This window comes from Delphinus delphis, chromosome 4 (assembly GCF_949987515.2).
Source record: "Delphinus delphis chromosome 4, mDelDel1.2, whole genome shotgun sequence".
In the NCBI taxonomy this organism is placed as follows: Eukaryota; Metazoa; Chordata; class Mammalia; order Artiodactyla; family Delphinidae; genus Delphinus; species Delphinus delphis.
In genome coordinates, this window is record NC_082686.1 from 86,703,352 (window position 1) to 86,715,875 (window position 12,524).

At 38.8% G+C, this 12,524-nt stretch overlaps 1 pseudogene; it reads left to right on the forward strand.

Annotated features, from left to right (window-relative positions):
* The first annotated feature begins 942 nt into the window (after window positions 1–942).
* Window positions 943–1,388, forward strand: LOC132424185 (endothelial differentiation-related factor 1 pseudogene; annotated as a pseudogene).
* The last annotated feature ends 11,136 nt before the right edge of the window (window positions 1,389–12,524 follow it).

Sequence of the window (12,524 nt, forward strand, 5' to 3'; positions counted from 1 at the left end):
CTCTGTGATCAAATTAATTGGATTTTTTCTATATACAAAAGCCCATAATTTTTTAAAATCCAGTTTGCCAAATTCTAATGATTTTTTAAAATTCACCAGAGATATTATCTTTTTCAGGCAGAATAATGGTTTAATCAAACCATCTCTAATTTCTTTGATCTATTAATGAGTCCAAAAATGAGAAAATGAAATAGAGGTTCATCTATTTCAGCGTTGATTAAATAGAACAAAAAGTTAAAAATTATGTTATGGGAGATACTGTTCAAATAGTTTCCCAGACAGATGATTTTTTCATATTCTCTTGCCAAAATGTGGATGCTGCAAGTGTTTCTTTGAATGGTAGCATGGCAGCAAATATTATTAAGGCAGTGTTTTTTAAATGAGAAGCTAATAATCATATTAATAATAAATTGGAAAATACTCTTCCCACTCTATCTGACATTGTCCTTGCCCCCTTTTTTATTGGGATATCTTGCACAAATACATTACCTAGAGTTCCAGGTGCAGGTAAACAGGATGTCTCCAAAATAACATGAAAAAAAAAAAAAAAAGCCTTACCATTATTTGATGGCTGTTGGGACAAAAATGCAATAATATGCAATATTTTTAAAGGATCAGCTTGGGTCAGCTTGGATATTGGCATGGAGACTATTGTTTTTCTGACCAAAGGAGTCCAATAATGTGAAATTTAATACATTTGATCAAACCCTTGACAATCCTGTGCACAAAAAATAAAATGCCAGTACACAATACCGGCACCTATGCACATAAAGAAAAACGACAAAAACAACTTTGTGCGACCTAAGCCATTCTGAAATTTTAAAAAAGCTTCATTCTAGGAAGCGGCCGAGCGACGAGGGGACGTAGTGTCGCCGGGTCTCCAGCAGCTGCCCAAGAGCCGCCTGACGGACCACCTGCCCAGTCTGCCCTGCCTGCCCCGCCATGGCTGAGAGTGACTGGGACACGCGACGGTGCTGCACAAAAAGGGCCCCACGGCCGCCCAGGCCAAGTCCAAGCAGGCCATCTTAGCAGCTCAGAGACGAGGAGAGGATGTGGAGACTTCCAAGAAATGGGCCGCCGGCCAGAACAAACAGCATTCAATCACCAAGAACACAGCCAAGCTGGACCGGGAGACTGAGGAGCTACACCACGACCGGGTGACCCTGGAGGTGGGCAAGGTGATCCCGCAGGGCTGGCAGAGCAAAGGGCTGATGCAGAAGGGCCAGGCGACGAAAATCAACGAAAAGCCACAGGTCTTCGCGGACTATGAGGGTGGCCGGGCCATTCCTAAGAACCAGGTTCTGGGCAAGATCGAGAGAGCCATCGGCCTTAAGCCCTGGGGGAAAGCCATTGGGAAGCCGATCGCGAAGGGGCCGAGGGCGAAATGAACACAAAGCCTCGAAATCAGTGCATTCCGGCTGATCTTGTCTGCCTGGTTCCCCTTGACCACCAGCGCCAGCGTGGGTCTCTTCATGCGGCCACGCGGAACACAGGACGGTAGCCCTGCCCGGGAACCCCCTTTACCAGTACCTGCGGTCAAACTCACAAACAAAACCTTGCAAGGTGTTTGCTTCTCCTGATTATTTTCCTCCCTGTCCCCGTCCTTCACGTGGGGTGCAGAACGCTGCCTTCCTCTCCCCCGGGGTCTGCCCCGTCATGGGTGTGGCTCCAGGGAGCTCGGAGGGGGACCACCTCGCACAGGGTGGGCAGCCACCGTCTGGGAGAGGAGCTGCATCTTCATCCTGGCTCGTAGAGAAGCTAATAAACATTTGTTGCCCTTATAAATAAATAAATAGCTTCATTCTAATTTTAGCAAATCATCATACTTTGTTTACTCCTTAGACAAAAGCTAGAACAGAAAAATGATTCAAATAAAAATGTTATATCAGGAACTAGAGGAATAAGAGCAAGATTTATACACATATTTCAAAGTAAGGAGATTATAAAAATCTAAAACAATGCATAATTCATGACAAATCTTGGCATATTTGAAATGTCTTTGAATATTAATTGGGTACCCACATAGAAGAAGTTTCTATAAATTCTGTCCTATGATGAACCTATGGAGAACTTTTTATATTTATATAATAATTGAGAAGTGCTGAAAAAACTGAATTGAAAAGTTGGGAGTACCTCATAAGAATGATTTTTGAATCATAAATACATTTTTTAGATTTTGGAAAAGTGGGAAGGGTTGTATGTTAATGATGATTACAAACTGTTGATATGAGGCTTAAAATTGCCTTAACAACAAATGTCATCTTTATCGTTTAATGATATCCACAACATAGATGCACCAGTCATGTTGCCACACAAAATCCGTGGACCATAAGTAATCTCTCTTAGAAGGCTATTCCAGTCTTCAAATCTCTATGTGGTCACTAAATGTTTTGAGATGGAGTTGCCCCATAGCTCATTGGTACATTTATTTTAAACTCTACGGGCAAGCAGTAGTTAACTATGCGAGTCATGCAATGACTAGACTGTAGCAAGAAAGTTGCCTACAGCAAATAGAATATTTCTTTCTGGAAATATGACTTGTGTAATGATCAACCATATATCTTTTGGGAATCATATTATTGAACTATTAACATCTAAGTAGTATATGTTGAAAAATAGTTTTAGATGGAAGTGTTTGTCAGAAAACAGAAGATTTAGACAGTTGGGTGAGCTTAAGATTATATTCAAGACCGAATAATTGCTAATAATACTTAATAGATATTGCTGATTTTCCTTTATGATAATAAAGAAACCTATGTTGTGACAATTAATTATTCCAGGCATTCATATAAGTCAAGGTAAATCAAATTCTCTTCTAACAAAATTTCTAAGTATGAAGACAGAGATCAAACAGTGATCCCCTTCATCATCACAAACATGTGCCACATTGTTCAGGATCCTGGCTGTATCCGTTTCCTAGGGCTGACATAGCAAAATACTAAACTAGGTGGCTTAAAACAGCAGAAACGCATTCTCTCACAGGCTAGAAGTCTGAAATCAAGGTGTCAGCAGGGCCATGAACTCTCTGAAGGCTCTAGGGGAGGATCCTTGTTCGACTCTTCTAGTTTCTTGTGGCTGCTGGCATTCACTGGCTTGTTAATGCATAACTCCAATCTCCATCTGTCTTCACATGGTCTTCTCCACTCTGTTTCTGAATTCAAATTTCCCTCTTCTTATAAGGGCATCAGTCATTAGATTAGGGCCCAACTTAATTTGGTATAACCTTATCTTAACTTGATTATATCTATAAAGATCTTATTTCAAAATAAGGTCACATTTTGAGGTCCCAGTGTTATCTTTTTGGGCAACACAATTCAACCTATAACACTGGCCTAGTGTTAAGTAGTCCAGAAATAGTCATTCACTTATTCATTTACAAATGTTTATTTATATTCATTGAGTGTCTATTACGTCAGGCACTGTTACGAACAAAATAGACCACGTCCTTGCCCTTAAAGAGCTTATGGTCTGCATTCAAACCAAATCCTATAGCTGTATATGCTTTATATTTTTAAATTATATGTAGTTTATATTTTAGCAAAATCTTTTAATCTACATTTCTGTGATCAGTCTTCATACTATCCTGCCATATATGCTGTTAGTAGCTACTTTTTTTTTGGCATGAGGAAACTGAGGCTTAGAGAGGTTAGTACTTGTTCAAAGCTGCCTGTCTGGTAAAAGCAACCAGAGTTGGAACCAGAACTGAGGTAAAAACACAACAGCATATAAAATGGTGGATTACATCCACCTGCCATTTATAATTAATAACAAGGAGCATTACTGCATATTAGGGTGTTTTACAATTCATCATATAGAAATATGATTAAAAAGTAAAGAACACTAGCTCATAAAGCAAAATTTGTTTATTTTGACAAATTTATTTCTAATTATTCATGATACTTCAGCAAACATTCTGTGGTATATTTTCTAAAAACCAGTGTAACACCTTAGGAGTGGTAAGAGGCTGTTGTAGGTTTTCACTGAGGAATAAAGCGAAGTTAGATTTTATTGTGAATTCATAGAATCATAGTTACATCAGAATTTCAGTGTTAATATGTTGAAAGGAATCTTAAAGCTCATGTCAGTCAATCCCACATCCCCTCCACAACCAGTATCTAAAAAGAAAATTATGGCAATGAAGAATGAACAAACATGAGCATGGTGTAGTTATTCCCCTATAGTTAATCTAAGTAACGGATGGTATTTTGTATCTTCTAAACTTTAGTGAGTAACAAAAGTATGTCAACTCTTAATGAACCATCATCATATCTGATGAGGTCATAGTGCTGGCAGGGGGTGGGGAGATGGTGAGACAGTGGATGAGCCCAGATTATATTCCACAGTTGTGTGTGTGTATGTGTGTGTGTTTTCAATCTTTCAGACTTGTTTCTGACACACTCACTTATGAGGAATACTTTAGCAGACACACAGTTCTTAGCCCCCTATGACAAAGCTGCTGCCAGTGCTGAAACCACCATTAAGAAACAGAGAAGAAAGCATTCAGGACTGAAACCGAGGTGATAGAGACATGGGCTCAAAATCAGCCAAATAAGGCAGATGACAAATGGAAGCATACACTACTCACTTTACAAGCCTCTGCATTATATAGCAAAAATAATGTCATTTTAGTTTGTCAATAAGAGGGGTGAGGGAGGAGAATGAATATGCAGGAGAAGGAGCTAGAAAGAAAATTCTGGGAAGGTAAGCTGCTGCTCATAGGCACACAGGGCACATTCTGATTAATTTTAAAAAAGAGAGTTACATGTTTCAATGACAGTGAGTCTTTGGGTCGTCTGCATGCACAAGTGGGAACATTTCTTCTTATTCTCCCAATACTAAAGGATTACCTTATGAGCAAATTAGCTACTTTGGGACTATGCATCCATATCTTGCAGTATGGATTTTTTTCATTCTCCTGAAAACAACCAGAGCAGTGTTTTCTTATGAATAACTCGTCATCTACTGTGGTCTCTGAGGTCATTTTTGTCATGCATGCAGGGAGCCTATCATTCCCCACACTGTAGTTGTGTCTCATTAGCTGGACGCTCTCATTTTCTTACTCATGCTAAAGGCTTTAAGAAAGATTTCATGCCCCCTTTCCTCAAATCTGAAAATCCCTTAGCATGACTTTTCTATTGTGTTTTTCTGTCCATAATCCATTTTCCCTTCTGATAGCTGCCTTAAGCACGTCTCTTAAACTTTTTGCTCATTTCTCATTTTCAGTGGAAGACACTTTTGAGGTGGGAAAATGAGGCAAATGCAACTGAATGCAGTCCTCAGATCCACTGGAAACAGCGAGTCTTCACAGGGGGACATGACTGAATTCAGGCCAAAGAGTGCTGGCTCTGAGACTTCTGTTAGAACTTGGGGAAATGTAAAGCTTTCTTTCTATTCAGGTTCCTAACCCAATAGGATATTAGCTTGGGACTGCCAGTGCCATTTTCATGCCTGAAAATAAACCCAGCTACAGAAAAGTAGAGGCAAGAAATGAAGAGTTAAATATTTCTGAAGTTAGTGTTTAAGCACCTGGGTTCAGCTATGCCTGAAAAAGACATCTCCTCTGGACTTTTCAGTTACTTTGGATAATTATTTCCCTTTATTCTTAAGCCAGATTAAGTCCGGTTTTCTATCACTTTCATTTAAAAGATTTCTGAGTACTCAAGCACTTAGGACCCAACACAATTAGCCTCAAGTTCCATAACTCTTTACTCCAAAACTGTATACTATCTTCCATTTCCTTTCCCAGTCCTACCATGCTCTCCCTGTCAGAATCATATTGATCTGGAAAAGAAGAGGTATTATTTATGAAAGATAATTTATTATAAAGATATTTAATGCTTATCCTAAAAATATCAATCAGAATAATAGTGTATGAACCAAAAAGTACAAGACATCTGTTCATCTCCCTCCCCACCTCACGCCACTTCAAAACTTACCCTGTGAGTACATCCAGACGTTTTAAGTTCAAATACAAACGTGTTTGTGTGTGGTGTTGGGCAAGGGATATAAATTTAAAAGCACATAAACAGCTATTACAAGAGGAGATACATCCACATTTACTAGTGTCCTCAAAATATAAAATTTTAAACACACACGTTTCATATAAATAGTATGATCCTGCTTTAAGAATCACCACAATGCAGCCTCTTTTATAAACCCGTCTCACCCCTCAGTGAGAATTTGAGCCTTTATTTTCTCTTCTCCTGCAATTCTTTACTTCTTTATTTAATTCTGGTTTACATTACAGATAGCTAGCAACACATATTTGACTCCTCCCCAGCTGACAAGAACTTTGAAGGCAAGGAATGAGTTTGATTCATCTTTGTATTCCCAGGATTTAATTCAGTGCTTAATTTATGTTTTTAAGTGAATTAGTGAGTGTGTGAATGATAAGTGGTAAGAGATCTCATTGATAAGTATTCTCTAAAGTTGAATTAAAAATTGGCTATGCAGACATTCTCCTGTATTTTAATTTAAGCTCATTCTCTCTGAGTTCCACATGTATTAGCAGAGACCAGACAATTGCGGAGCAAGTCTTTAGTTCCAATTCTTTGGGAAGAGCAGACACTCATCTGAAGTTCATCTTGTCCTTAATCACTATAGAATGATGACGGGGAGGAACAAAATAACCAACTAAGATGCAATTATGATTATCTCCTGGAATTCCCAATACAGACTTCAGTTAGTTAACTAGATCTTTTAGCCTGGACCCTGTGGCTTTCTAACCTTGATCCTCTGCCCTAGCTAATAAAGAACTCTTGGCTTGTTCTGTGACTGAATCTCTATCCAGTAATTTATACCTCATTTTTTCCCCCTTCATTCTCTCTTAAGTCCTCTAAGGTTTAGAACTGGAATCTAAGTTTCAGAATGATGGATGGGGATGTTTTAGGGGCCATAGATTTTTACCTGCTTGCTCCGATCTCCTAATATTGCTGGTCCCTGGATTCCATCAGTTTTTGTTTAATCTTCTCTATACTTTGCCCTACTGCACTACCAACTATTCTTGTTTGTCTCACACCTTGTAAGGGACGCAATATAGCATAATGAGTAAACAGTCAATGTTAGAATTAAGCCTACATCCAAATCCCAGTTCTGCCACATAATGGCTATGTGATCTTGGGTGAGTTACTTAACTTCTCTGAACCCACATATCTTGTAAAATAGAATTTATAATTAATGCACCTTCTATGTACCTGATAGATAATATAGGGGATATTTTTAGTGCCCCCTTCCATCTACATTTATTTGTTCCTTGTGTCAGTTATTTGCTTTTTAGCTCTCTTTTAAGTTCCATCTCTTCCTTTTTGTATTCTTCCAAATATCATAGTTAGCAAGAAGTCTACAAATTTTCTGGACTCTTGCCAACCTTCTTTTAGTTACCTTCTGCAAAAGGAGGCTCTGCTGGCTCTGCAAATGGCTGGGAAGTTGGAAAGAAGAGAGAAGCTTGTTGTTTTTCTGCTTCTGGTGGTATATCCAGCTGCAGTAGTTGTCAACTCTGGGATGCAGGAGAATCTATGGCAGTTTTAGTAATATTCAGCAGGACTGCAGATGTTGCTTGGTCCAACAATCAGCAGCAATGGCCATGCCTCCAGAATATCTGTTTTCATTTACCAAAAGTTAAGAACGTGACTTTGATACAAATATAGACTGAACATTGTCTAATATTTTATTCAATTTAGTAACTAATAAGCAAACCAGTGAGATGGAAAGGCCAGTGCAAAGAAGATAATTTGAAAATGGAGAGTTATACAGTCAATCACACAAAAGAATGATTAAAATGAATTTGCTAATAGATACAAAACACCTACAAGGCAATAAACTATAACCCTTAGTGTTATCTTTGCAACTGAACAGAAATTATTTGTATTCCTACCAGACACACATCTATAAATTAACATGTAACATGTATCTTCTCTAAGTCTGGACAAAGGACATTCTCCTAAATATCCTAGGGTGAATCTGTTAAACAGTGTCCTCATAAAATAGTGGAAAAAATATACGCTGCCCAATTTTTTGCCTCATTTCTAATTTTTGGAGAAAGCTTTTGCAAGTGACAAAAGGACACGTTCCAGCTTCTCACCACATTTGTGTGGCACTGAATCTAGTTCCATAATTTCTAGCAAAGGGTGGATACAGACAGGATAGCATCTGGAGCACATTCTTGTTTGCCTAATAAAGAAGGATGATTAACCCTGGGTAGGAAAGATTAAAAAAAAGTTTGAAAATTCTTGACCCATGGCTCTATATTTAATTCAGGAGGACTGACTCAATGTGGACATGAAGAAATGTATTAAATGGTAAGAAACTACTCAACTCTCTGCACTGAATTACAGAATGTTGGACATTCTTCTCTATTTATTTCAGGGCATTAAAGTCATCAGCACTTTCTTTTAGTCTGACTCTAATAGATTTTTAGACCCTTTGTCTCTTATCAGTCCAACCCCCATAGCTGAGTAAACTTAATCACCACGTAGGGCTCAATGTATTTGTGTGTATAACCTTCTCTCCTGAATTTGACCAGCCCCATTCCTAATCAGGCATATAATTCAGCAAACCGAAGATTTCCAGTTGGAGAGCTTATTACCTGATTTGCTTTGATTTTGGTTTTACACTGATGCATGATATGGTTTCCAGCACACAAAGCAATACCAGCAACTAAACCTCAACTTTGATTGCCTGCTCAATTCCCAACTTCAATAAGGATGAGAGAATCCTGCCTTGTTTCTTAGAATTAGAGATTTCTCCCTGCACCCAATCTTGTTGCTAGTTCCTTTTCTGTACAGACAGACTTCCTAGAATTCAGCTGTTTTCCTAGATTTGGAACAATGTCAGCTGCTAGACAACTGTGATCATTCCTCACCTGCCTATTCCTCCACGCTTGTTATTTTGACCAACTCTGAAGAATCTCTGTAGTGAGTCCCTGGTTCTGACCCCTTTTTTGTCCTCTTGCATGAGCTCTATTTAGACACTGATGATTTCCATAGGGAAAAGAAGAGTAATACTGAATATTTGTACACGGTTTATGGTGCGTAGAATCCTTAAACATGGATTGCCTAAGTAACATAAATGAATGATTCAATCTAGATAAGGAGTTGAGGATCAAAATACTGTGCAGTTCTAGGGACCATCATTAACTTGGAATCCATGTGGATGGCATCTCCTTGAATCATGCAGAGTGGTGGTCCTGATGGGGTCATATGCCACACACAACTGTTACCAATTCTTTTTTCTTTTTAAAGAAACTTAGGAATTCTTTTTTTTTAATTGTACATTTTTTTTTAATGTTGGCAATTTATTCAAAATGTTTACAATACTATGCTGGCTAAAGTAAATATGTCAGTCAGCAGGATTTGACCCAAAGGCCACCAGTATGAGTCAGACACTGAATGGTCTCTAAAGCTGAAGACTGTGGGAGGGGAGGCAAGTTGTGTCCTTCAAACTGTCCCCTTTGTCATGTTGAAAAATTAGAAACATATTCTAATATTGTCTGATATTCTCACCTAAGATTTTTCTATCTTATTGCATTCTCATAGTCATTGACATCTTTTTCAGAGTAAAATCTTCTTAGTTTTTAATTATTCAACATTTTAACCTTTTAAAATTGCTCTATTAGCAGTTTATGCAGTATCTTATCAACGATCACTGTAGGTTAGCTACTGTACTTTGACAAAAATTCATCATAAATGGGTGTATTGTATGTAGCAGGACCATCACTGAATTCTGACTGGCTGAATTTGTTTCTACTTCTTTGCAAAGTTTGATAGTCTTGTACATTTATAAGAGTACAGGTTACACTAACCACTCTTGCAGAGAAGTAATAATGTATAGTTTTATTAATGCATATTACATAACATGGAAATTCAAAACTTTGGACCTAATAGTGTTTCTTAAGGTCTATTAGAAGACCTGTAGTTTAACAGTGTCTTTACACTTGGAGCCCTAGGGTAGTTCTCAATTTCCCTCCAAAGTACCCCTAAATGCCATGAATCTGGGGGTTCGGCCCATAACTACTCACCTTAAGCTTAAAATACCTTTGCCATTTCATGTTTTATCTATAAAAAATAATATGGGTTTTGCTTTACAATCCATAAGACGCCGACGTATAATCAGGTAACCAGGGATAAAATAGATTAACTCAGAATTTAGGAATAACAGTGTTTAGGTGTGGGCTGTTTTTTCTGAAAAAAAAAAAAAAAAGCTGTGTTCTCACTATCTGTCATACTGAAAATTTACTAGAGTATGAAGTGGGGAGCCAGATGTTAAATAAAGTGAAACTTTGTTCCCTTTCTGAGGCAGGGATCAGCTGTACAGAACTTAAAGCTATTCTTAGATTGGGAGACTGGGACACCTAATGTGACTTAGCACATTTCTCCTGAGAGTCAGAGATCACAGGTGCTCAATATAGTTTCCTTGTCATTATAATATCCTTCAATATGCAAAACTTTTTGAGGGGAGCCAAAGTGAATAAGGAGTTAAAAGATCTCCTGAAAAACTAATGAGCCCTTTCTGGTTTTGACATTCAAAATTATTTTTAAAGATAAAAGAAAATTTTTTTGTTGGGTTAGAGTAGCCCCAACAAAGTTCTGCTGATTGGGAAATCTACCAATTTCCCTGTTATCCAAAAGTAACTTACCATGAGGAAAAAGGAAGGTGGATTGGGCCCAGACATTTGTGGCTTCAGCACTACATTGGGCTGAAACTTGAAAGCTTGTCCAGATTCATCAACCAGGCATGCAGTCATATCTAGGGGAGAAGTGGCTGATCTTAGAAGCACAAACTAAGATAGCAATAACCTTGGAGGCAAGCATGAGACACCACTGCACCCTGTGCCAGCAAGGATGTCACTGTGCCTGGACAAGTACCTTTGAGATTAGAATCCCACAGCAACATGTGGCCGTCCAACCAATGGCGCTAATAGGTTAATTGAGTTTTTACATTTCTTTGTTTGGCATTTGGAGAAGGGACTAATCCCTATGGACAGAGTAGGCCCTAGAGTGGTTGAATGAATTAGAGGAGGGATGCAGAGCATGAACAATTGATTTGAAAAACAAAAAGTGTACCTATTTGTAAAGTATGTCTGTATTTGTACTGTAAGTTGGTAAAGGAGATCATGCCAGTTACTTGTAGAGGACCCGAATAAACTCCAGTCATGGGATGTAAGCTGCCCCTGGCCATATGCCTGTCTGGAAGTGATATGGGACATGCCTGGGGAGAGATCAAGGATTGCTTTTACACAAGGTGAAAGGCCCTAGACTCTGAGAAGAACCTGGGGATGCTTGGAAGAATCAGTACAGAAAAAGAGAGTAGCACCCCTCTCCTGCATCCAGAGCAAGGGAGGGCATCCAGCAGACAGGACATCCATAGAGTGCTGGGCTGCAGAAGAAGTTGGCTCAGACAGACAGAAAGCAGCTGAACTAAGCATCCATGCTAAGGCTGGGCAGCAGCAGTCACACAGAGGTGCCCAGGTTCTTACATATTCGGCCTCCAGAGCCACGTTTGTGTTGATCTCCATCCTCAAGAAAGAACATCTGAGATCCACATCAGCTAGTGAAAGATTAGAGCAGACAGGACTCACCCTCTGAACTTGAGTGAGCCCCCTTGGGACCCTTGAACATATCAGGAGCCACTAGAAAAGCCTGGACATCCTGATAGAGTTGGCAGGTGGTGATCTCAGAGTTGTCATACTCTGGAGTTCTGGTGTAGGATGACATTGTTTCTATTCCACGGTGATGCATCTAGACATTTCTGCATAAATGCTTATTTAGTGTAAAATGTCTTCATCTAAAGAGTATAGTAAGATTGACATTCCAGGAAGATACTTCAAGGAACCACTGTCACTCTACTTTCCTCTTAATCCCCTACCCCTATCTTGCCCCTCCCCCTTCCCTTTCCCTACTGATAACCACTAGTTTGGTCTCTACATCTGTGAGTCCTTTCCATTTTGTTCTGTTGACCAGTTTGTTGTATTTTTTAGATTCCACATATAAGTGAAAGCATACAGTATTTGTCTTTCTCTGTCTGACTTATTTCACTTAGCATAATACCTTCCAGCTCCATCCAAGTTTTTGCAAACAGCAAAATTTCATTCTTTTTTATGGCTAAGTAGTATTCCATTGTATGTATGTGCATATATATAATCTTTTTTATCCATTCATCTGTTTATGGGCACTTAGGTTGCTTCCATATCTTGGCTGTTATGAACATTGGGGTGTATGTATCTTTTCGAATTAGTGTTTTTGTTTTCTTTAGATATATACCCAGAAGTAGAATTCCTGGATCATATGGCAGTTCCATTTTTAGTTTTTAGAGAAACTTCTGTACTGTTTTCCATGGTGGCTGCACCGATTTACATTCCCACCAACAGTGTACGAGAGTTCCCTTTTCTCCACATTCTCGCTGTTTGTTATTTGTGGTCTTTTTGATGATAGCCATTCTGACAGGTGTAAGATGATATCTCATTGTGGTTTTGAATTGCATTTCTCTGATGATTAACAATGTTGAGAATCTTTTCATATGCCTGTTGG